Genomic DNA, 25,929 nt, shown 5'->3' on the forward strand with positions numbered 1-25,929 from the left:
GTTCCCAATCTTCCTTAAATCCCTTATAACACCCACTGGTCTGTTCAGTCTGTGAGAAAATTCATTTTTTAAAATGTTTATTTTTGAGAGACAGAGCACGAGTGGGGAGAGGCAGAGAAAGGGAGACACAGAATCCAAAACAGGCTGCAGCCTGCGAGCTGTCAGCACAGAGCCCTACGTGGGACTTGAGCCCACAAACCGTGAGATCATGACCTGAGCTGAAGTGGGAGGCTTAACTGACTGAGCCACCCAGGCACCCCAAGAATACAGTTCTTAACAGCCCTGTTTGTGTGGGGTGTGTGTGTGTGTGTGTGTGTGTGTGTGTGTGTGTGATATAGAAGGTGGATGATTTTTAAAAGAAAGAATGGGTAGTGATGAAAAACACCCAGAAAGGCTAAGTCAGGCTACATAAAATTTATAATTTGAGAGAGACTTGGGAAAGAACAGGAGAGAGGAGAAAGAAAGAGAGAGGCAGAGGGACAGAGCTAGTCTTTTCTTGGGTTGAGATGCAAATCATTCAACACACGTAAATCACTTAGAACAATCTATGGCACAGAATAAACACCCAATAAATGTTACTTCATAATACTCATTATTTTCATTGTCCTTGTCTTCATCATCATCACTGAGAGGTGGGGACTGAAACGTGAGAGGCTTTAGGAAAGATATAAAATGTCAGAGAACAGTAGATGAGACTGGATAGGGGCTCTCAAAAACTATTTTCTGTAACATACATTTTGGATCTCCTTCAACATTCTTCGAGATGTTTAAAATAAATATCCTATTTATTTTAAATCACTGTTAACTGCAGGTCTAGGATTATTTGGATACATCTCTGAGCTGGTATCAGGCCATGGAACAACTTCAGTTCTTGTGAAGATTATATTTTGAAAGCTGTTGTACTGGGTTTGGGACCTCTGCTTCACTATACAGCTACAGCTCACATTAAAATTGTCAACCTTCACTGAAGCTAAAATTGCATATTAAAGCACAGGAGAGTCAAGCTGATAAGAACCATTATGATTTTCAGAAACCAAGAGCCAAGTGAAAGAAACATCCTGCAGACACACTTAAATAGAGAATTAGATTTTCTCAACCTTGTGAAAGTTTACCAAAATTCCCTCATGACCTTATAACTGGAATTCAAGTTTTCTTTTACCCTCCATCAAATCCAGTTTCTTATAAAATTACTATACTTTCTACATGCACACTTTCTATGCTTTGGAGAATATATCTCTCAGGGATAGAGCTGTTACTGTAGGATTGCAATTAAAAGGCTTTCTAAATGTTGCTGAAGTTATTCCTTTTCAGAAACTAAACCACCATGTCAGTGACAGGGGTAGAATATTTTGAATTGTGGTGACTCAAATAAGTCAAGGATAGAGAGCTTCAGAACCTGAAAAATGCTAAACATTATAGGATACCAAAGCCACTAATATCTGATTTTTGTGGAGGAGTATCTTCTTGTTCTAGAGCCTATATGCAGTTTAGTAGATGATGTTTGGAATATTTATGTCAAATTTATAACCGTGCCAGCCAATTTCATGACTGTGTTGACTCTGAAAAAACTGCCACATTCGATTCCTTGTTAAGATTGGAACAAAAGTGGAATTCTTGGATCATGTGGTATTTCTATTTTTAATTTTTTGAGGAACCGCCCTACTGTTTTTCACAGTGGCTGTAACCAACTCCTACCAACAGTGCATGATGGTTCCTTCTTCCCCTCACCCTCTCTACAACATGGATGGAGCTAGAATGTATTATGCTTAGTGAGACAAGCCAGACGGAGAAAGACAAACACCATGTGTTTACATTTACAAATGGGATCTTAAAAAAACAAACAAACAAACAAACAAAAACAGAATCAGATCTATATAGAGAGAACACATTGATGGTTGCCAGAGGGGAGGGAAGTGGGAATCCGGTCAAAATGAAATGGTAGAAAGGGAGAGGAGATACAAACCTCCAGTTATGGAATGAGTAAGTCTTGCGAATAAAAAGAAGAAAATCAGGAACACAGTCCATGATATTGTAATAACAATGTAATGGGACAGATGGTAGCAACACTTGTGGTGAACATAGCATAATGTATAAACTTATAAAATCACTGAATGTACACCTGAAACTGATGTAATATTGTGTGTCAACTATACTCAAAACAATTGCAACAGAAGTGATGGATGGATCTGTTTTTGTGTAGATGTGGCTTAGAATAAAGTTTTAGTAAATTTTAGAAGGATGATAGAACCCTCATAGAATCCTCAGTGATGATATAACGATTTACCATGAAAATACACTAGGAAAATTATGGGCTTGGGGAGTTGCAAATGAGGCAAATATTCTTTTCCTTTGACAAGTCTGATGTTTCCAATGAGGGCTTTGTGTGTGTGAACAAATAGGTTGCCCACCATTGATCTCTCCTCCCTAAGGAAACCTAGAGCGGGGGTTGGAAACTACAGCAACTGATTTTTCTGTGGTGGGTTGAGTCACAAATGGAGTCAGCAAACACAGGGGCACATTTGCTTCTAGATTTTCATAGACCTCAGCCAGAATGGGATGAACCAAGTTGTCCTCGGTCAGCCCAAAACTTCGGTGTCTATATACATATTTTAGCAAGAGGAACTACTCTCAGGAAGGAAAGAATCTAGGGCATACCCAATGGTCCTTATTCAGCATTTTAAGAAACTATCAGTAAATAATACCTGATTTCTTATACAAATTCTAAATCAATTCAGAAATAAGACAAAAGCATAAACATATAGAAGTCAGAATATCACTTTACCTTGTGCTAAAGTAGATATTAGAGAAGAAAGCTTATGTTTTCAGTACCATAAGCCCAGACCTCGGCAGCCAGCCCTGTATCCACCAAGGCTGGCTACTTTATTCTTCATTCCGCCCAAGAAGCTGAGCCCTGGAAGACTTTAGCTTAATGCATACTCTCCTGACAGCTCACTCTCAGAAAGAAGGGAAGTGAAAAGTGCTGGTCAAGTGTGGTTGAGTGTTCCTTTCAAGGTCACCAATTGGAATATGCAAATCTTCCTCTCTAAGAAAGTAGTGAATGAGAGTCAAAGAGGCCAGCAGAGTTACACAATAGAAGAAACACTACAGTATTGGACACGCCCCCACTACCTGCCCTTCTGATAGTCCTCACCTAGTAGAGACACAAATCTTGGAAAGGCAGTGGACCAAAATCCAGAATGGGCTTTTCTTGCCCAGGAAATACTGATTTACAAGATTCAAAGTATTTTCCAGGAAGGCTCTTGACAGGCGTGACTGAGTTGAGTTTAGCCGCGTTAAATTAATCAAACAAGGAGGCCATTCGACTGAAGTGGCTCTCATGCCCTGGGAGCTTAAGTAATGAAGCCAAAACCGAAGCCCCAAGGTCACAAATAACAAAACCCTACGGACAACCAATCACAAACGACCAACTAGACTTTAAGTTATCAATAATATTAATAAGCTAATCAACAATTTTCTTACTTTGCTTTCTCTCTATAAAAATCTTTCCGAGCCCCTGTCTGTGGAGAGCTCCCAACCACTTAACGGCTTGGCACTGGTGCATTTCAATCCACTTTTGCTTAAAACTCAACATTTTTAATATGCCTCAGTTTATCTTTTAACAGCTTCAAAGATCGCTGAGTTGTATTTTTGTGGAGGTGTGCATAATTTAACAATGGGAAAAATGTGGTGGAATCTCTACTTTTTCTTCCACATTTTTCTTTAAATTCCAGCTAATTATGGGACCCCTGCGTGGCTCAAGTTCCTTAAGCATCTGACTCGGTTTTCGGCTCAGGTCATGATCTCGCAGTTGGGTTCGTGGGTTCGAGCCTCTGTGCTGACAGTGCAGGTCCTGCTTGGGATTCCCTCTCTCCCTTTCTCCCTCCATCCCCCTTACTCGCACATATTCTCTCTCTAAATAAATAAAAACTTAACATAAAATTTTGCTAGTTAGCATCCAGGGTAATATTAGTTTCAGGTGTAGAATCAGTGTTTCCTCACTTACATACAACACCCACTGCTCACTACATTTTCACTTGGGAGCGTCTCCTGCCTTCCAGTGAGGAAGAACGTGCTGTCAACCTGTTTCCAAGTCTCAGGACACAGCAAGGCAAACGCGGATTTGAATACATGTGGCTCTCATTTGCTTGTAATTAATTTTTTTGCATTACAGTGATAGATTTATCTATTTGGTTTCATTGTTTTCCCAGCTTGCCAAATCATTCCGAGATACCAGTATGGTAGAACAGGCCATCCAGATCCAGGATCACATATTAATGATTTAAGAACTGATTTGGAAATGGGGAATGAGAAGCAAATTAAATAGTTTGCAGTGACTTTTTGCCAGAGAGCAAGGAAAGGGAATTCTTTGCACTGAAATGATCAGTAGCCCAGGACTCATATTAAATGGGAAATAGGAATAAGTCTGTCAAAACCTGGGGTGCATCGTTAATACCTCTATTGGAGGATACGATAGACTCACTTGGGTCGTGCCCAAAGGGCATACCATCTGTCAAACGCACATAACAACACCAATTTCTTTTATTAAAAGATAATAATCTTACCTCTGCTCTTTTAATATTCAACATTCACGTAGCAGCGAGGACAATTTTTCATATGTTTATTTGGGAAAACTTTGACAAAGGCCATCCCATTCCTTCCTCCTTTATTGCTCTTGAAATTCTAATTTCCCTTGATGAAAATCAGTTTTTCCAATGACAGAAAGAAGTAATTAAATATGTTCAGCTCATAGCTAACTTATCTCATTGCCAACCATCTAAATAGCTGGATAATTGTGTGAGGAGAACAGCAATAACATAGTGATATGAGTTACAGGAAATTAGGGGCATATGATTTGTCCCTCTGGACACAGCGTGGTATTGACTTTTATAAGACCAGAATGGGTGTAATGACTCACATTTATTGCCCTGTGAGTTGAGGCCGTTTCTGTCACAGACTGACATGAGCATAACTGAAATCATCTGAAGTGAAGTGTGTGAGAGGGCTTTCTCCATCTGTTTGAACAACAAAAACAGAGACTGTGTTTGGCAAATAAGGCTCCATACATGGATTTTGCATTTTGTTTTACAGAGAAAGTTTTATTCCATTTAAAACAATTTTTTTTTAATGATTATTTATTTCCGAGAGAGAGACAGAGCATGAGCGGGGGAGGGGGCAGAGAGAGAGGGAGACATGGAATCTGGGCCGACAGCACAGAGCCCAACACGAGGCTCGAACTCGTCAACCACGAGATCGTGACCCGAGCCGCAGTCGGAGGCTCAACCGACTGAGCCACCTGAGCGCTCCAGATCAGGCTTTATTTTAAACAAGGGTTTGCTATAGAAGGTTTCATTTAAAATAAGACCACTGCTTACTTGGCAATGTAATGAAGAGCTAAAGAAGGTAAATGAGAGGGGCACCTGGGTGGTTCAGTCGTTAAGCGTCTGTCTTCAACTCAAGTCACAGCTCATGAGCTGGAGCCCCACGTCGGGCTCTGTGCTGACAGCTCAGAGCCTGGAGCCTTCTTCGGATTCCATGTCTCCCTCTCTCTCTGCCCCTCCCCCACTCATGCTCTGTCTCTGTCTCTCTCTCTCAAGAATAAATAAACATTTAAAAATTTAAAAAAAACATAATTTTTTTTAATGAAAAAAATTTTTAATGAGAATTCTCATAGTTTGTTACTATTGAAAAAAAAAAAAACCTGGCTAATTTTATTGGGAGATCTATCAATCATCTAGTTTCACAACTGGATGGAGAATACTCATAATTTGTAAGTGAAAACCTGTTCTGATATAGATCTCCTTTAAAACGCACTCACACAGAGGTTTTGGCACTGTCTTTCACTAGCCACCAGAAGTGACCTTGAAGTCAACGGGTGCACTGACACATACTGGTTTCCTCCTTATATGGGTTATCACCTCTTGAAAGATCAGGTTAAAACTACATATTTTCTCTCCTCAAATAATCCAAGACCTGCATGATCATACCACCTACATAAAATTGTATGACTTTTGCCACACCCTCAGTCCAAAATAAATACATGAACCTTAGCTACTGATACATAAATACAAATGTGGGTTTCGAATCATCAGTGAGATTTTTTTAGGGTAATTATTCACAAATGTTTATTTGCTTCCTTTTTTAAACATCCCTAACAGGCAACCCGTACAGGCTACAGCATTCAGATATCTTCTTTCCTAGATGCCTTTGTAACGTAGGGTGACCTTCCTTCTCTGGGAAGCACGCCAGGGTACAGGTGAGTAAGGGTAGTATTGTTCTAAGTATAACAATGTATGTGATTTACCTTTAAGCAGGTGCTTTGACGGTATTAGTATATGAAATATTATCAAAAGCAATTCCTTGCAGCTTTTCTCACATCTCGTAAAACACGATGATGCTTGCGTAAGACTCTTGAGGGAACAATTTATCTTCTTGTATGGGAAGTTGTTAGGTTATACTCTCTCTCCTGTTAATTTGGCTCTAATAAATGTAAAAACTAAAAGAATATTTCCATTCAATTTATATGGATCGCTCCTACTCTCCAGTTGGAAAAGAATAACACTAATGAGAATCCAAAACTTCACATGGCTTAATCCTTCCTCTAAGTTTCCTAACAATTTTTCTGACTGTCCTTTACTTCAAGTCCAACACCAACAGGTGCAGCATAAGATGTTAACAATATATTCAATGTGGGTAACGAGAAGGCACCGAGCTGTGAGCAGGGAGAAATTATTCCAAACCAGCCCATATGTGGGGCTGAATCAGACGCAATTATACGGGACATGTGGAAAGATCTCAGACGGTCTTGGACCTACTGTGTGCCCTATTAATGTTATCAAAATCCCACGTCTTTAGAGTTAATCTTGCATGGATGACTGTATTGTGTTTCTCTCTTTCATTCTCTGCTCTGCTTTTTCAGGGCCAGATTTCTTCTGGGGCTGCATCTGTGGGCTCACAACATGTATCAGGGCCCTATCTCTAGCACTGATTTCCGCTTGTTGTGGCCTGGCTTCAGTCCTCAGAGAGACGCAGTTGCTACCAATATGTAATCCTCCCAGGATTTAGGAAGAAAGAAAACATCTCTTTTCTCAAAGCCTATGTGACAATCCCTGGAAGGACTAATTGGTCCCAAGTTGGTCACATGCACCTCCCTGAACCAATCAGGGAGGAAGGGGGTTGGGTCTCATTACCAGTGTTGGGAGAGGGTGGGTTACATAATTGATTACCACATGAGGACCATGGAGGAGGCAATTCTGGGCAAATATGAAATCACAACTATTCACTTTTTTAGGATCACAATAGTAAGTTGGGTAGATGGGATCTAAAGCAGTCTCTGAAAATAAAATCTTTGATCTTTTTAACATACCACCCTGTCTGTTCTACACGTAAAGATAATAAATGATGACAAGTTTTAGGCAGCACATTTTTTAATAGGTTTCAATTTGTTCTGATTCTAGTGGCCTTATTGATATGGTTTTCCATATGCTCTTTGACAGTGATGTATTGGTTTATTAAGACACCATTTTGTCAGTTTCTTTTTGTCTGTGTTGATAATTGGATGGTGGTCAAATCACAGGATATGATAGCTTTGGCTGGCAGTGAGTTCTCCAAGTATAGTCTTTTCCAGGTATGGACTATCAATCAAAACTTTTTTCAGTTTGCTCAATATTAAGGAAAAATAAATCCCTAAAAAGGAAACAAAACAAAAACTCTGGTTGTTGTTGTAGTCACTATTATATTTGGTTCTTACAACACTAAGTAGCAGCAGACGGGGTCATATTAACTGATTAAATGCCAGGTAAGAGAAAAAAAAAAAGGAATTAGCTGATTAAATGCCAGGTAAGAGAAAAACAGTGATTACATCTAAAGTTTAGCAATAATAAAAATTGGATTAATAGACAGCTTGTTTTGAGTTTTTAACCTAATTCATGGATCTAATTCATGTGCTAAACTCAAGTCCAATATTATATTTAATTTTCACAACCGTATATTAGCCACATTTCATAATGAAGAAACAAGAGAAATTAAGAAACGCACCCAAAGTTACACATCTGAAAGTGGCAGAGGCAAGATTCAAACCCACAACTTTCTGACCAAAGAGCCAAGGACTTGTATTCCTGTTCCATCAACACCACAGGGTCCACTTGCTCTACCAAAGGTCCAAGCCGTTCAGGGTAAGACAGGTAGACCTTGTCATGGTTATATCTGAATGTTCATCCCTTTCTCCCATGACCATCTTCTGGGGAAGCCTTGTGTGTTTATCTCTACCTGCCTACCTCAAATAAATGATTTACAGAATAAATTAAAAAAAAAATGTTCCGCTGACCTGTATTCTCACATGTATTGCCTGGAATGGATGTTTTTGTAACACAGATTTTAAAAATACCCTAAGATTAACAGTTAAAACCAGAAATAGGAAAGACTGCTTAACTCAGCCTCTAACTAAAACCCATCACTCTTATTTCTTATTACACTTTCTGGAGGCACTGATGAAGATGTTTTGCAATGACTAGAACATTCCAATGTCAAGGCCAGAAAAGCATCGATCAGCAACAGAAGGTCTAGAAGACCACATCCCCTTCCCTGCCCATGATCAGGAGATGAACAGATACTGACCCCCATCCATGATCATGTGCTCCCTGCTTGCTCTCTCGCATATGCCCTGCACCATCAACCTCTCCTTATAACACTCTAGGTGTCCACCTTGTGGGAGAAGAGGTCAGTTGTTAAGGCCTCAGCCTGCCACCTGCCCTGGCTACCAGCACCAGAAATAAAATTCTCCCTCGCTCTTTTCCAACAACAACAATAACAGATACCCTAAGATTAACTTATAAATAGCAGATATCAACTTGAATTTTTATTCTCAATTTTTTAATGTTTATTTATTTTTGAGAGCAAGATAGAGAGTATGAGTGGGAGAGGGGCAGAGAGAGCGGGGGACAGGATTCAAAGCAGGCTCCACACTGAGAGCTAGAAGCCCGATGCAGGGCTCGAACTCATGAACCGTGAGATCATGATGTGAGCCGAAGTTGACCACTTAACCAACTGAACCACTCAGGTTTCCCTTTATTTTCAAATTTTTAGTTCAAGAGTAAAATTTAGTTATGATTTTCATCAAATTTAAAATAGAAATAGTCCAGCCTGTAGATTGTTTCGTTATATAATCATTTTTGTTAAATGCAAGAAACATCATGTAAATGCATCACAATATTTCAAACTGATAATCCTTTAAGCATCACCAATCCTTGGGTCCGCTTGAATAAGCTGAGAAATTAACTATAGAGACTGAGAAAGACACCACTTCCATTGGAAACATAAATAAGGACTCAGTACAGTATGAGAGAGAAAGATAGATACCTGCCCTCCTTTTTATCTACTTAGCTCTCCATTATTTTTGAAGTAGAATAAACGGACTATGGGTTCATTCTACTGCAAGGTTCAACACACTTTGTCTGAACAATACCAGCTCTGAACAAGGAGCAAATACCAACTTACTTTAGTCTTTGTCAGCCATTATGGGCTTGTCACAACTCCCCAGTTCTCCCATTCTCCCCAAAGCAGCCACAGACAATACGTCAATGAATTCATGTGCCTGTGTTTCAATAAAACTTTAATTACAAAAAAAAAGTGGTGGGCTGGATTTGGTTTGCAGGACATGGCTAGCCAAAATAGCAAAATAGAAGATTGATTTGGGGACTTTTGCATTTCCCTTTCTACTCTTTGCTTGTTTTTTCATTTTTCATTTTTTTAAAAATTTATTTCTGAGAGAGAGAAAGAGAGGATGAACAAGGGAGGAGCAGAGAGAGAGGGAGACATATGCGGGGCTTGAAACCGTGAACCTTGAGATCAGGACCTGAGCTGAAGTCAGTCGCTTAGCTTAACAAATTTAGCCACCCAGGCTTCCCTCCCTTCCTAGTGTTAGTGCAGGTCCTTTCTTAGGTCCCAGAATAACTAGACCTTACGTGGTCCCTTCTACCCCTGTTCGCACCCTGACACCTCACACAGGTGAGGTGCCTTCCTTGCATACTGGTTACCTTTTCTTCAGACTCTCCATACGCTGTATACCCTCTTCTGAAGGTTATTTATATCTTAAAAAAAAGACTCCTGGAGATATGGTGCCATTGCCCAACATAATTCATCTCAGGTAAAAGGAATTTCTAAACCAATGGCCAAAGTACTTTGAGACCTTTTGGCAATGTCCTTTATGAAATACAAGGCAGAGTATTTTTTTTCTGCTGACTTTGGAAAACAATCACTGCCATTCATGTTTCATATGAAATTCAATACGTGTTTAGGCCTCTACTACCTCTTTTACCCATTAAGTGGATCTGGTTGGAGGACTTATTTTGAAAGGCCATTTTATCCATTTGTGCAATACCTTGTAGAACTTAATGTTGATGAGCCGCTTCCCGTATGTATGCTCAGAAATACTCCATAGAATCGGCAAGCAGCACCGTCTGTCCATTCTCTTCCCATGCCTTAGCTCTAAATTAAAGAGCAGTACTGGCCATGTATGTACCTACATTGCCCAGTGAATATTCACACAGCTAGCAACACCTCACTGGGAACACATGCTAGAAAGTTTTACTATCTTTTCCTAAGATAGTTCGTTATCAGCAATGTGTCATAAGATCTGCTAATATAAAGGTAGACATCAATTTCAAATATGTTAAAATTCAAAACATAACATTTCAAGTCTTGGATGATTATTAATTTATCTGTATGACATATAATATGCTAGGCATGTCCTACCTGTTTCTACATTTAATTGCTGTAATTACATCATTTAAGTTACTCAAACTCTGAACACTATAATAAAAACTTCAGTTTCCACGGTGATTTTAATATTTCCTGCTCCTTTTTAAAATGTAAACTTAAGGGAAGAAATCAACAATTGCTTTTCAGGGAGATTTTGGGTGATGTTACCCATTCCTTTCTTTGAAGTGATCACGATGTAATTGAAATATTTGCTAGCAGGAAGCCATCGACTTGAAAGAGGCTTTCAATAGTCAGATTCTATTTTAGTGGTAGCCGGATTCTAATTCTGAAATCAGTGAGGACCCTTCTCTAGTGTCTAGATCTTTACTATGTAAGCTGTTTTTGTCTGTTTTGTTTTGGGGGTTTCTTGTTTGTTTGTTTTTTAGGTTTGTTTTTTGTTTTGTTTGTTTGTTTGTTTGTTTGTTTGTTTGTTTCAGAAGTATGAGACCACTGTCTATCCCCTGGAAAGCTTGGTTTGCTTTTTGGTTTTACTCACTGCAAATTTGGAGCAGCAAAGTTTCATTATCAGAATATCTCTCCCATTGAATCAAAAGCATTCCTCAGTTGTTATCAAGTCTAGTTTATGAAAAAAACAAACAGATTTTGAATTACTTAGGTACATGAAAATATTTAATAAACCGTAAAGCCCTTTATAAATGTCATTAATTATTATAATTCTTAAGTTTCTTCTTAACACATTGACACCTAGATGTCATTTATAATTTAAGTGAATACTAAGCTATTATTTCATTTTCTTGTTCAAAATGAGATACTGAGAGGTGCCTGGCTGGGTCAGTTGGAAAAGCATGTGACTCTTGATCTCAGGGTCATGCATTTGAGTCCCATGCTGGGAATGGAGAGTACTTAAATAAATAAATAAATAAATAAATAAACAAACTTCCAAATGAGATTTTAAATAATATTGAACTTATTTTGTTTAACTGTGTCATATAAAGATGGGAAACAAGAAAAAAATTTAGAAAAATATCTATTATACTTATTCCATTAAATTATCATTATTTCAAATACATACAATTATGGAATATCATAATTATTCTATAATATGTTCATTTTAGCAATAATTTGAAATATAACTGAAGGTATCTAAATAATACTGCAGTGGCTTTCTAGAATGCATCTTGAAGATTATGACTTTGGAATATTCAAAAAACAAACATTTACTTCTCTAAATACTCAGTATTTGTGCCAGGCATTGTAAAAAGGAACACAGTCTCGATGACATGCCATGAAAGAACACGCTTCTTAAGAAGACAGGACAAACAGGAAATAGCTTGTAAGTGACACACAGGAATATACACCAGATTGTGTTATCTTCATATCAGTTAAGGCTGTGTCAGAAAGCACTTAGCAGACAACCGATGGTTTTGCAAGAGAAGTGAATATTTCCAGATGAAGGATTTTTTTTTTTTTTTTTGAGAGGAGAGAGTGTGAGCAGGAGAGGGGCAGAGATAGGAAGAGAGAGAATGCCAAGCACACTTCACCAGTTCAGCATAGAGTCCTTCAGGGCTCGAACTCACAAACGGTGAGATCATGACCTGAGCTGAAGTCAACAGTTGGGTGCTTAACTGACTAAGCCACCCAGACACCCCCAGAGGAAGGATATTTTGATCAGGGAAGGAGGATACATCAAGAGTTTCATCTCTCCAGTTGCAAAGACTACTGCCTAAGTGTAATACTCATTTCAGAATAAACATTTCTTGTACTTACAGCACAGTGTAAGCCAAAGGGATCCTTTACTGAAGAGAAGATTCTCATTGGATAATTATCTTCATTTACTGGTTCCTGAGATTTTTGCCCTGTAAGCTAATTTAGTGTAGTCATTGTGAAAATGGTTTATAGTTAACACTTTTTTGTGTTTCTAGTAACTGAATGTCTGTAATAGAAAATGGAAATTATGATCAGAGGTATTCTAACTTTATACTATGTATTTTTCAATAAATTTCAAGTTATTTAGTATTTTATTTTAAATATAAAGACAGAGTTAAGAACTTATAGAAATTAGCTGGCAAATTCATAAAGAACCTTTTATTTATTTTTTTTAATTTTTTTTTAACGTTTATTTATTTTTGAGACAGAGAGAGACAGAGCATGAACGGGGGAAGGGGCAGAGAGAGAGGGAGACGCAGAATTGGAAGCAGGCTCCAGGCTCTGAGCCATCAGCCCAGAGCCCGACGCGGGGCTCGAACTCACGGACCGAGAGATCGTGACCTGAGCTGAAGTCGGACGGTTAACCGACTGAGCCACTCAGGTGCCCCAAGAACCTTTTAATATTAGATCATTTATTTCTGAGGTGAAGACAATTGAATCAATAATGAGTCAATAATGGAAATTTAAGGCAATAAATTTATCTTCCCTGATGTAGCTAAAGAATATACACATAGGTCTGTAGACTATTGAGAGAGAGAGGGATGGAGGGAGCCAGGAATGAAGAAAGGGAGTGAAACAACACAAATAAAAAAGATTTGACTTAAAATAGATTTGATTTATTGTTACAATGAAAGAACTACTGTTTTTATCATAATACTTTGAAATTTTCAAAAAGCCTTTGATATAGATCATGATTATTCTACTATGCATCCGAGTACAAAGATTTCAATTACGTTTATTCCTGACAATGTACCACTTTAATGATTATAAGGAAAGTCCTAGTATTGCTACTTCTGTCATGCATTTCAATTTTCAAGTTCACTATCAATGTGATGGTAAATGATGATAAATATAAACCGCAAACTGTAAATTGGTCTTCTCACTTACTGGTGTTAGATCCTTCATGTTAGTTTAAAGATTTAGTAAGAAACAATCTGACAAACACTGTTAACACCCACTATCATGTTTTCTGAGGAGTTACATTTTAATCAACTGAAATTTAGTAAAATGTCCTACTATATCACAATCTCTGTAAAAAGAGAGAAGAGCGGTGGCTGTTTCTTGAAGCTCTTAGAACATAGTAACTGCTAGATTCTTATTTTGTGGATTAGTTAGTTGATTGAATGATTAGCCAGAGTTGATACAAGCAACAGCACCTCCAGCCTCTTTCAGATTTTTCACTACATGGGGACTGGAAGAGCATGATGTGGAGATATGTAATCATTGTTAATTTCTTTTCATCGAAAGACACAGATTGGGCTCCTTTTTTTGTTTAATCCCATCCTAATCCCATCTGCTGTCGCTCTTCAGGACCAGATTGAACTACCCAATCCCACATCTCTTGCTCCCATTGTTTCTCTTTCTCTACTGAACTCATTCCCTACCCTAAGGACATGTCCCTCCTGTGCCGCAGTCTTCCCTTCCGTGTAACCCCCATCTCTCCTTTTCCATTCAACCTTCTAGAGGTGCCTACTTTGTGGTGGTTTATTTCCTCACTGCCCCTTCCTTATTCAAAAGTTGCAGTCAGGGTTTTAGTTTCACCACCCATCTCAAGATGTTCTTCCCAAATCATCCATACAATCGCCAAGTTTCAAAATGAATGGATGTTTTCTTGGTCCCTATATCATTGCTACATGCTAACAGTAAAACACTCATTGCATTCTTAAAACTCCTCATTCCCTGTCACTACCACATTCTCTTCCAGTTCTCCTGCCAGTTTTTCTCTACTTATGGGCTTTCACCATTCACGTGTAAATTATTTGAGCACTCTTCCTGCTCCAAGCTACATGATCTGACTCCAGTATCGACATAGAAGGGAAAGGGCAGTATGTAAGTTCTGTTAATATTCTGTGGCTAGAATTACATCACATGGCCACACGTTTTTTCAAAGGAGATCTGAATGTGTCGTTCTTGGCTGAGAAGCCATTACTCGGCAAGAACACTACCCAAAGGAAGGCATGAGTCACGTTGTTGCCCATGGCTGTTTCTGCTGGAATGATATTGTCCTCATTTTAAAGAGTCAGTGCTTGGGATGTGCACGCATCCAAATTTCTTAGTCTTTGAGAAAGCCAGGTATGTGAGATTTTACTTTAGTAAGGCTTGTTCTTTTTTTAAAACTCAGGTTAGTCCACAGGAAGGTTCAATAAGACATCTTTAGTAAAAATCTCTTGTGATGAATGTAGCCCAGAAACTCTATTTTAAGTAGGATTCATCATGCTTTCTTGCCATTCCTTCTTTCCCTTTGCTCTTGACAATGTAAAAACTGAACGAGTTCCATTTTTCCAAAAGTAGTGTGCCTATTCTATAAAATGGCTTTGGTCCTTATTTTATATTTGCTCCAACTGTTACACTTTAAGGCCATCTTAAGGAAGTTTGAAAATATCTTCTGTTCCTTTTTGGCTCAATGCTGAGAATAGAGTTGGTTTCCTTCTCAGGTGTCGGCCATTCTCATCACGTTTGACCCAACGAACTTGAAAGATGTTTTTCACAGAAACTTGACAGGAAGGAAGAAATTCAACATCATTTTAAGTGTGCTACTGCAGCCTTAAGGGTTCTGATGAGACAAATATTTGAGAACTGTGACATTAGTGATGAAATTAAGCTTGATATTGGATCCAAAATTACAATTCAGTTGTAACTCCCTTCTGAACACACAGAGCCACAATGCGGGTGACACAAGAGACTTCTAAAATGCTGGAAAACCTATCAATGCTCTCTGTGAACACTTTTTAATGAAGTAAAGGGACGGTCATTCTAAAATTGACTTTCAATTTTAAACAAAAATATTTGTATATATTGTCAGCAATTATGTAAAAAAAAATAGGGGTACCTGGGTGGCTCAGTCGGTTAAGTGTCCAGCTCTTGATTTGGGCTCAGGTCATGATCTCACGGTTCGTGGGTTCAGCCCCCATGTCAGGAGCCTGCTTGGGATTCCCTCTCTTTCTCTCCTCTCTCTCTCTGCCCCTCCCCCACTCGTACTTTAACTCTTTCAAAATAAATAAACTTGAAAAAGTAACCTTTAGTCTCTCCTTTGAGGCTGCAAATGAGGAAATAATTTCATACACTATAGAACAAGCTCTGCCATCCTCTTGCATCTCCATCCCTACTCTCTTGGTGAATCTAGAAACTCCACACAGCTTTCCTAAAAGTTTACTCCTGGATGTCACCTTTCACCCACAATTGAGCCACAGTATAATTTCTAACAACTGGACATCTCTGCTCATGCTGTCATCATAGGTGATTACCTTTCTGCACCCGCGTGTGCTATATTCCCCCAAATCCGATGCTGCTCACCTACTCTTCTTCCCACGGCCCTTCTTCCTTTCAATATCTGGCTTTCATTACTGAGAGCACTTTGCCCCATACATAACCCTAGGACAACTTCCCTTTTTATGACGCAATCATGTTTGGATCTTCTCCAGCATTTGGAAGGCGGTATGAACTTTCTAAGCAGTATCTAAATATTCTGTTCTCATGAAGAATGGAAGATGTTGGTATGACAATTTTTAATTCCAACTCCTCCCAGCATAGGAATTATTAATATGCAATGCCACTCATTTCCATACTCTCAGTTCTGTACTTGGCCGTTTCTCTACAATGAATGTAAAAGCCCAACTTGTTGAATGTTGTGACTCCTTTCAGTACATATGCGAGTGTCCAGTCAGAGACAGAGTAAGCACATCCCTAAATTCCCACCCTCCTTTAATTGTTTGTTTCCTTCTTACACACGAATGTTCTACGATTGGAATGTTCTGCTCTGAACCAAATTTGTAGCGATTGTACTTACCTTATCTCATAAAGGCACAGATCCCAGTGTGAACAGTCTGACTAGACGTTAGTTCTGATGCAGGTAGGGTAAAATATGACTCATTCCTAGATTAACATTCGATTACACTTAGTATGAGTTGCAGACATTTGACTCTATTGTATGGCTATGCGGGACACAAACTTGGTCATGGAAGACCGAGCTCATTTGTATACAGTGCTTGCTCATCAAGCCAAATAGTACCGTGGCTACCAAATGTCTCTAAGAATTCTAAATGCACAAGAAAAAAGTTCAGTATTTATTGATATATAGATTTCTGAACTATAGCTAAGATTTGATGGACTTCTGGATTATAGTTAACCATGTAGTTTGCTGATATTAAATAGAAAGGAGAAGATCTAACACACACTTTTCAAGAACAGGTTGGCTAATGGTCACTTTATTAAACATCAAACTGGAATAGAGTTTGAATTTTATATTGTTGTGAAACCAACCTTTCTTTTTCTCCCAAATTATGAACAAAATGATTTTGTCTCACTAATAACTCCGTGCTCAATATTCTCTTTCACACACTTACTGTGATTTTGAATATTTGTCGATGCTTTTGAATTCCTTAAATATAAGTCTATGGGGACAAAAGTATTATAGAGTTTACACTCAGTGTAAAGTTATAAATTGTGTGCTGTTTGTCAAAAAATCATATGCATTTTTTAAAAGTAGAGTGTAATGTGGCTTTTTTAGGAGAATAACAATACCATGGTGAACAGCCTGATTCAAGTCAAGTTTACCTCCAAAACTGAGGAACCAGAATAACGCATTTAAGATAACACTGTTTACTTTAACACATCTCTAGGGACAACAACTGTGCAATAAACTTAAATAATGTATTTTTATAAGAGTCAGAAAGAGTGAAAAACTAGGCTTGTAATTTTCTTTCCAATTTTCTCCAAAGTGCTAGAGGATATAAATTTCTTCAGGTGTTTGGCACAAATAAAGGGAATTCTCTCTTTCTCTCTGAGAAATTAAATTCTTCACTCACATCCTACAAACTATGCTATGCCACTTCATCACTATTCTGACCTTTCACTTTGACAATTTATTTTTTTTTAGTTTGATATTTTGGTCTACTTATATTTAGGCTTTTTATAAAGCATACCCTGTCAAAATCATAATCTTTCCATTATTTTTATTATAAACATTCCTAAAATAGTAACTTGCAGTTTTATTCATTTCATTGTTTATAGTTTTTAGATCTGTCATTTGATTTGGTCTAGGAGGAAAAATAAAGCTGTCCTAGGGAAGGAAAGCAGACATTATAATCCTCATATTAGATCTGAGGGAAACGCTAAATACTTAGTGCATTGCATATGTTCACACAGCTAATTAGAAGTCAAGTCTCCTAATTCTATACTTAACAGAACTTTTCGCATCAATTTATGTCTTTTCAGAGCTGTGCTTTTTAAGCTTATTTCTAGAGGCATCCTTTTTCATTTTTAATGAAACTCCTCTTTAAAAAAATGTATTCTTCCAAATCCAGAGCAATTCTCAATTTTTAATCATTTTCCCGCTGGATTTGCTAAAAAAAATTAATACAGCTGGGCACTCTCTTCCTTACATTTCCATTCTCCTTTGTCTCTGAAACACCTGCTTTCTGGATCATGTGTGACCCAGAATTTACTGTCTGCTCACCCTCTGCTCAGCCCTAAGTGTTCCTACACCTATAAGTTCCTTGGATTTCTCTCGTTCTTTCTTTTTACTTTTTCATTGTCAACCTCATTCATCTCTATACCTTACAATGAAGAGGTAATGAAGGGTTTAGATGCAGCCAGAGAGCAGGATGATTTATTTTCATTCAACACCTATTTACTGACAACCTACCATGGATGGGGCACTATTCTAAAGATGGAAATCTTGCCCCAATGTGGCTATTCTTGTAGTGGAAAAAGACAAACAATAAACACAGATGAAAATAAAACAGTGAAGGAGGACAGAGTGTGCTAGTGGTGTGTAGAATAAATGAGTATTAAAGTTCTCCGGAGAAGCAGAACCAGTAAGATGTGTATGCATAGGAGCAGAGATTTTAGGGGCTGGCAAGTTAGAAGTTTGCAGGGCAGGCTGGAAATTCCAATAAAAGCTGATGTTGCAGTCTTGGTTCCCAAGACAGTCTAGAGGCAGAATTTCTTCCTCTTCAGGCCACTCCAGTCTTTTCAGGTCTTCAACTGATTAGATGAGACCCACACACATTGTGGATGATAGCTTGCTTTCCTTAGAGTTTACAGGTTCCCGGAAGAACCCTTCAGGACAGCATCTAAACTGATGTGTAATCAAGCAACTGGGCATGAGAGCCTAGCTGTGTTGACAATGAAATTAACCATCACAAATTGTAAAGAAGAAAATATGCAAAGACCCTAATGAGATGGGGACAGTGGGTTTCTAGGGGAAGGGCAATCAAGCCAAAGGAAGAAAGACTAAATGTCCTTGGGGGGGAACAGATTAGGGGAGTTCAGTTCAGAAAGGGGCTGCTCCTGCAGGTCTTTGCACCACGGTAAACTTTTGACTTTTCTCTTAGTGAGATAGGAACTCTTGGGCACATGGTCTGACTTAGTTTTAATTTTTTAATTTTACTTTTTAATTTTTTAATTAAAATTTTGATTTTAAGTTTTTTAATGTGGATTTGTTTTTGAAGGGAGAGAGACAGACACAGAGTGTGAGCAGGGGAGGGGCAGAGAGAGAGAGGGAGACACAGAATCCAAAGTAGGTTCAAGGCTCTGACTTGTCAGCATAGAGTCCAACGCAGGGCTCAAACTCATGAACCCGAGATTTAGACCTGAGCTGAAGTAGGACGCTTAACCGACTGAGCCACCCAGGCACCCCAGTCTTACTTGGTTTTAAAACAATCCTTCTGGCTCCTGTAGTAATTACAGACTGTAGGGAAATGAGGTCAGGCATAGGGAGCAACCTGAGAAAATAAAATAATCCAGGCAGGAGTTCTTGGTGCTTGAAACAGGTTGGTAGGTCTGTGAGTGGTGAGAAGAGATAAAGACAAGGGGAAAATGATGGTGGGGTAAGAACGTTGGGCTGCCAGACAAGACCTAGACTGTCGACGCTGGTATTCTTATTACCTGAGGGTTTTTATAGCTTGCAGTCGAATGCCTTCCCAGAAGGCAGAGAGTGGAATGACTCAGCTTATCAATGTACCATTACTGCAGAGCCTCTCAAGTGACGTGCCACAGCACACTGGCGTTTTGTGATGTACAGATCCCTTCAGCCTCAGAGCCTCTAGAAGAGGCTTAGAGTGTCTGGAACCCCTAGCCTGGGGGTCATACAAGCAGTATCATTTGTGTGTGTGTGTGTGTGTGTGTGTGTGTGTGTGTGTGTGTGCATGCACACCTGAAAACACTTTGATGGGAAAATGGTAGGGACTCACTGTACTATTTTATTCTTTTTTTTTTTAAGTTTCCTTATTTATTTTGAGAGGGAGAGGGAGAGAGGGGAGAGACAGAGAGAGAGAGAGAGAGAGAGAGAGAGAGAGAGAGTATGAGTGTATGCACGAGCAGGGGAGGGATGGACAGAGAGGGAAAGAGAGAATCCCAAGCAGGCTCCACCCTGTCAGAGCAGAGACTAATGTGGGGCTCAGTCTCATGAACTGTTAAGATCATGACCTAAGCTGAAATCAAGAGCCAGATGCTCAACCAGCTGAGCCACCCAGGCGCCCCTCACTGTACTATTTGAGAGTGAATCTCCCCTCCCGGAACGCTTGAGCCGTATTACCTACCAGTGTTATCTAAAGGTAGCATTTGTGTACTTACTAGTGGGTCACATTTATGTAATACTTATCCTATACCATGCACTGTTCCAAGCATCTTACATGTATTATCATGTATAATTAAAAAGATGATCACATTCAGTGTATACAAGAGAAGTGACCTTCCCAAGATGTTCATTAATGGAGTGTTGACATGAAGATAATTCTTTACTTCTCGGAAGCCAGAACTGATCTTGAGTCAATCACTCCTTTCTGGCTCTGTTTTGGGGTATGTTTGATCTATTCTCCATGTTGCCACCCTCTTTCTAAATCCTGTTTGTCTCCCAAGTTATTCTCCCGGACGTGATTCTTATCTAGGATAATGTCTATGATTCTGCTCAGCTTTTGTGGAAAGCTTGTCTCCTGATAGGCAGGTTAAACAGGCTCCTGGCCAATCAGGCCCCTTCTGGGTGATGAGCTGGCCAACCACATTACACCTGCCATAACATTTGAGCCTCTGCTCCTCTGGGTCATATTAATCCCTGCTGAGTGCTAAGACTCCAGAAGGACAGGCATCATTTAGCAGGGAATTCTCTTTATTCTGTTTGCCTGGAGTTGTCATAACAGTCACAGATCCTAAATTCGCATTCTCTTTAGAATTTTCAAAACTATGGGTGGGCTTTTATATTACAAACCATCCATGTGTGCCTGATACTGATCACCTATCACCATCAAGAGTGTGGCCGCTATGCCAGGCGCACGCTGTGCTAATCAAGCAGTCCAGCCTAGGAGTTACAGCATTGTGTGTGTGTTTATTTTTTTTAATTTTTAAAAATTTTTAAGGTTTATTTTTGAGAGAGAGAGTGTGTAAGCAGGGGAGGGGCAGAAAGATAGGGAGACACAGAATCCGAAGCAGGCTCCAGGCTCTGAGCTGTCAGCACAGAGCCCAAAAGGGGGTTCAAACCTGTGAACCGCGAGATCATGACCTGAGCTGATCTTGGACAGTTAACCGACTGAGCTACCCAGGCATCCTCATTTTTTTAACTGTTTAAAGTTTTTATTTCAATCCCTGTTAAAATATAGTTATATTAGTTTCAATGTACAATGTAGTGTACAATGTAGTGATTCAAGAATTGCATACATCACCTGGTGCTCATCACAGCAAGTACATTCCCTAACCCCCATCACCTGTTTCACTCATTCCCCCCCCCCCACACACACACACACCTACCTCCCGTCTGGTAACTGTCATTTTGTTTTCTGTAATTAAGAGTCTGTTTCTTGGTTTGTCTGTCTTCTTTTCCCCTTTGCTCATTCATTTCGTTTCTTCAGTTCCACATAGAAGTAAATCATATGGAATTATATCATTTTTATTAGATGAACATGCCAATCTGTACCATGTGAGCTCTATGTTGTTGTTTGTTCTACCTGAATAGGTTTGCAGATTTGTAGAAGTAATCAATGAAAGATCACTTAAGAAGTTGGGTCTCAGGCTATAGATAATGTACTTTGAAGTACATATACCAACTATTCAAATAAGTAATTTACCTTATATGTGTGTGAACTGCCTAAATATGTATATATATATATACGTGTATATATATATGTATATATATACACGTATATATATATGTAGTTAAATAATGAACAAAAGTTGAGAAGCAAATAAGTAACAGAACCGAATAAAGTGAAAAGTGACTGCAAGGAAGCAACAAGAATAAAGATAAAGGTCATTTCATAGTTTTGTCAAAACAGGTAAAAATACAGACTTCAAAGAGTGGACAAATATATGTAGGTTCAGAATAAAGTGACTTTGTACAGAAAATTAAAAACTTGGTTTGAGCACTGCAACTTCAAAAAAATTTTTTTTAATCTTTATTTATTTTTGAGAGAGAGAGAGCACGAGCAGGGGAGGGGCAGAGGGAGGGAGACACAGAATTCAAGGCAGGCTCCAGGCTCTGAGCTGTCAGCACAGAGCCAGAGGCGGGGCTTGAACTCATGAACCTTGAGATCATGACCTGAGCCAAAGTCAGAGGTTCAACAGACTGAGCCACCCAGGTGCCCCATGCACTGCAACTTTTAGATGAGCATATTGTGTTCCATGAGGAATTTGCAGCAGCCACTTCCTTAGGTTCAAGATCCTGCCTTCCCCGTACAATTCTGCGGTGAGGAGCACATCCAGGCACAATGCACCTGGGAGCTATCACAGGTCAAGGGTGTCTTCCTTGGCAGCTTCTAGCCAATGACTGAGCACAGTGGATTGGCTGAAGTCTGGCCACTTCTGCCCAGTCTTTGTGCTGAATCTCACCCGCAGGCAGTCCAAGACCTTCTCAGGGCTACATCTCCCATCCCGGTCTCTTTGATTCAGCCCTCCTTCTTCCCCCTTCTCCTTCCACTTGTGTCAGACCTGCATCAGTGACTTAAAGTTCTTGACGACTCTACTCCCCCCCCCCCACCCTTTGTCTTTCACAGACATTCTCCGCAGTAAACATGTACTTCTGACTCCTTGGCATCTTAGCCTGGAGGACCCAAATTAACAGATTTCAAAGAGGCCTTCTCCACGAAATATCTCCTCTGACAAACCAGAATATTCACCCAAGCCACGGAAGTCCCTAATAATATGCAGGTGTGTTTTGAAGGGAATTAGCAGCGCTTTTCCTCTCAGAAAAAGCCAGTTTAGTAATTAAAGTGGTATATAAGTCAGTTGAGTGGCCCTTAAGAGAAGTTAGTGTGACCGGAAGTTGGTGACCGGTGAGGCGTGGTGTGGATAACGTACGAGTGAGTCGTAACACTGGCTTGAGCTGAGTGGGTTCACTGATCAGAAGTTAACCTAAGGTGACAGTGGACGTGGATTTGATAGGAGTGGCTCTGTCCCACAGCAGATATTGCAATAGAGAAGTTTTGAAGACTACTTTTCCAGCCTCACAGTTTGCCTGAAGTGCTTCTGGGAGGTAATTTAGGCAAAACAAACAAAAAAAAAAATGGTTTGAATTTCTGATAGTAACGACGGTGTGGAGAACCCTTGAAAGAAAGCCACAGTCACAAGTCAGGTTCTGACCTCAACTGTGATGGACAGTGACTGGTATGTTGAAAACGTTTTCATAAGAGCTAAAGAATTTGATCTGTAGTGGAAAAAAGCTATGTGGAGAATTTTAAGTTGGGAACACTAGCATGAATATCAGTGACTATTTTTTTGAAACAGTATTCTGTTTTTATTTAATGTTAATCTCTTTGCTCTACTTTAATATGCGAAAAGGAAATCCCATTTGCCTACTAATATCTGTATATTCATGTCATTAGAAATATATTCAATATTTAAGCCATATTCATATCAGTTGATAGTTTTGGAGGGCCCTTAAGAATTAAATGGTATCATATGCTCTTTCAAAAGATTCTATCTTCAAAGAAAAATGTTAAATCAATTTTACTGAGTTGAAATGTTTTTATTTAAAAATGTTTTCTTTTTTTTTAATTTCTTGTTTATTTTTGAGAGAAAGCGAGCATGAGTTGGGGGAGGGGCAGAGAGGGAGACACAGAATCAGAAGCAGGTGTCAGTCTTTGAGCCCGACATGGGGTTCGAACTCACAACCGTGAGATCATGACCTGAGCCGAAGTTGGTAGCTTAAGTAACTGAGCCACCCAGGCACCCCTTAAAAATGTTTCTAATTAACATGAGCTAACGTTGTATTAATTCAGCCACTTTTAGGATCTTATAAAACAAAAAGCTTATTTCTCAAGCTAAAAACGTTTTCTATAAATCTCAAATAACTATGACAAAGCCATGACAGCAGCACCATTTTTAGGTGACTCTGAAGAAGTAGGCTCAGAAAATTATTGACCAAACTTAGAGTAATCATCATAATGATTTTTGCTTTTGCAGGGTTTTTTTTTTTTTGACAGTCACAAGTAGAATTAAACTGACAGCCCTCAAAGCATCAAATTAAATAAAATGTTGACTTTCATATATAGTAATGAGACATTTATGATAACTTTCCCATGCTGCTAAAGAATGATGGATGCTATGATAATTACAAACGTCAAGATAGTTAAGATGGTATTTGACGCAGGAGTTACTATGTCTTTGTTCATGATGAACATGGTTGTTTGCTGTTGCTCTTATTAACTCCCAAGTTTCTTCTAGTATAGAGGCTATTGAGCATTGCTGCAACTTTCTAGCAGATTCTGTGTTTCCAAGGAAATTCCTGCTAGCTTGCCTCTGATTAACTAGATATTAACATGTGAAAAAGAGAACCAGAAAAGACAGGAATAGTAATCGGGATATAGTGAAAGAGATACCAAGTCAAACATCAAGGAAGAACCTAAATAAATCTAAATGTAATCAAGGGATCTCAGGAAAACTTAACCCTCATGATAAATATACCTGTAAATACCTATATATGTCATATTAGGGTATGCATTAATGTCTACAGAGCCTATGAATTGCCATTTTCTATATCTTACAGCAACAGGTGACCATTGTTGACCATGAGTTTGGCAACAGAGAGCAGTGAGAGTATGACTAGATCTGTTGTGAAATGTAAAAATCAAATTTAAATGTGCTCAGGGATTTAATGAATTTCAATTTAAGAAATTATCTTGAACAAAAGGGCATTTTAATCAATGCCCCTCTTCTGACGTTTGCATCGGTGATAATAACATATTACATATCTATGCAAAATAAATCACAAGAATAAGAAAAATATTTAAAAAGTAAAGATAAACCTATTAAAACAACAAATTTGAATGTAGCCAGAAAAGGCATCCTTTTATTTGGTATGAACTTTTGAATTACATTGGTTTCATAGAATCAGAGCAATGTATAAGAAAAAAGCTAATTCCTGCCCCTGACAGGAAGAACATAGAAAATGCATGTATCACGGGCCATCTGGGTGGCGCAGTCGGTTATCTCTTGCTCTTTCTCAAAAATAAACATTAAAAAGTTTTTTAAAATATCACATTTAATTTGTTTTTACAGCAAGTCCCAGGCAATCTGAGCGTGAGAAAGATAAAACAATGACGTATTTCCTTACTCACATGTGAATTCCATCCTTGTCCATTCTGAAAACAAGTTTCACCTGCTTACTCGTGCCAAGAATATACAATAAGAGTTAATCACCCTTCTGCCAGATGGTAGCTTTTATGAGAGACTCTAAACTCTGTTCCTATGTTTTCTTCCAAACATCCACATTGCTGATTGACCCATCCACCACTATGCTCAGTCTGAGCTAGTTCAAAAACAGCTTCAAACCGCTAGAGCCACAAATAATCCTCCTACCTCGATCTCTAGTCATCGGTTCAGTACTGGTTCACGGCACTGGTTTTCTGTGAGAAATAGTTAAATTGCATTTCTTGCTTGGCTTTTTATACTTTGAATTCATACATGCTTGTAAGAGAAATTTTGGAATATTCTGAATATCTTGAAGTGTGTATAAGCGAGAAAAAGACCCCTAAATCAAATTCTAATGCCCAGAAATTGTCATCCTAATTCTTTTGGATTCTAATTTTTTTCCTTCCATTACATGTTGCTGAATGTTTTCTAATTCAGTGAGTTTACGTGGCAGATAAATTGAAATACAAAGGACCAACAAAAGTCACTGTACTTTATTAGAAAACTCCTCCATGTGGTTCTGGTTTTAGAAATTAGCCTTTCCATTGTTAGGTCAAACTTTGCTGTATCTTATTTTTGGTTTAGTTTGGTTTAGGTTTTTTTAGCATCTTGGGGAACTAGATATTCGTTCTTAAATAAATATGCATATTTTAAAATATCATGAGAATT

The 25,929-nt window shown here is 38.7% G+C and overlaps 2 long non-coding RNA genes across 11 annotated transcripts in view; one reads left to right on the forward strand and one right to left on the reverse strand.

Annotated features, from left to right (window-relative positions):
* Positions 1 to 6,878: 6,878 nt before the first annotated feature.
* The window catches only part of LOC123384788, an 86,785-nt gene continuing 67,734 nt past the window's right edge, over positions 6,879 to 25,929 (reverse strand). For 2 of the 4 annotated variants that reach the window (XR_006596359.1, XR_006596356.1), the window contains exons 4-6: positions 12,484 to 12,579; positions 11,252 to 11,331; positions 6,879 to 7,683 (exon numbers count right to left, since the gene is read on the reverse strand). This is a non-coding gene — a long non-coding RNA (uncharacterized LOC123384788). The remainder of the gene's footprint in view (positions 7,684 to 11,251; positions 11,332 to 12,483; positions 12,580 to 25,929) is intronic. The other 2 variants (XR_006596358.1, XR_006596357.1) reach the window with 2 other exon arrangements.
* Positions 22,881 to 25,929, forward strand: part of LOC123384787 — a 269,112-nt gene continuing 266,063 nt past the window's right edge. For all 7 annotated transcript variants that reach the window (XR_006596352.1, XR_006596350.1, XR_006596353.1 and 4 more), the window contains exon 1: positions 22,881 to 23,235. This is a non-coding gene — a long non-coding RNA (uncharacterized LOC123384787). The remainder of the gene's footprint in view (positions 23,236 to 25,929) is intronic.

Source organism: Felis catus, chromosome B1, assembly GCF_018350175.1.
Source record: "Felis catus isolate Fca126 chromosome B1, F.catus_Fca126_mat1.0, whole genome shotgun sequence".
Lineage (NCBI taxonomy): Eukaryota > Metazoa > Chordata > Mammalia > Carnivora > Felidae > Felis > Felis catus.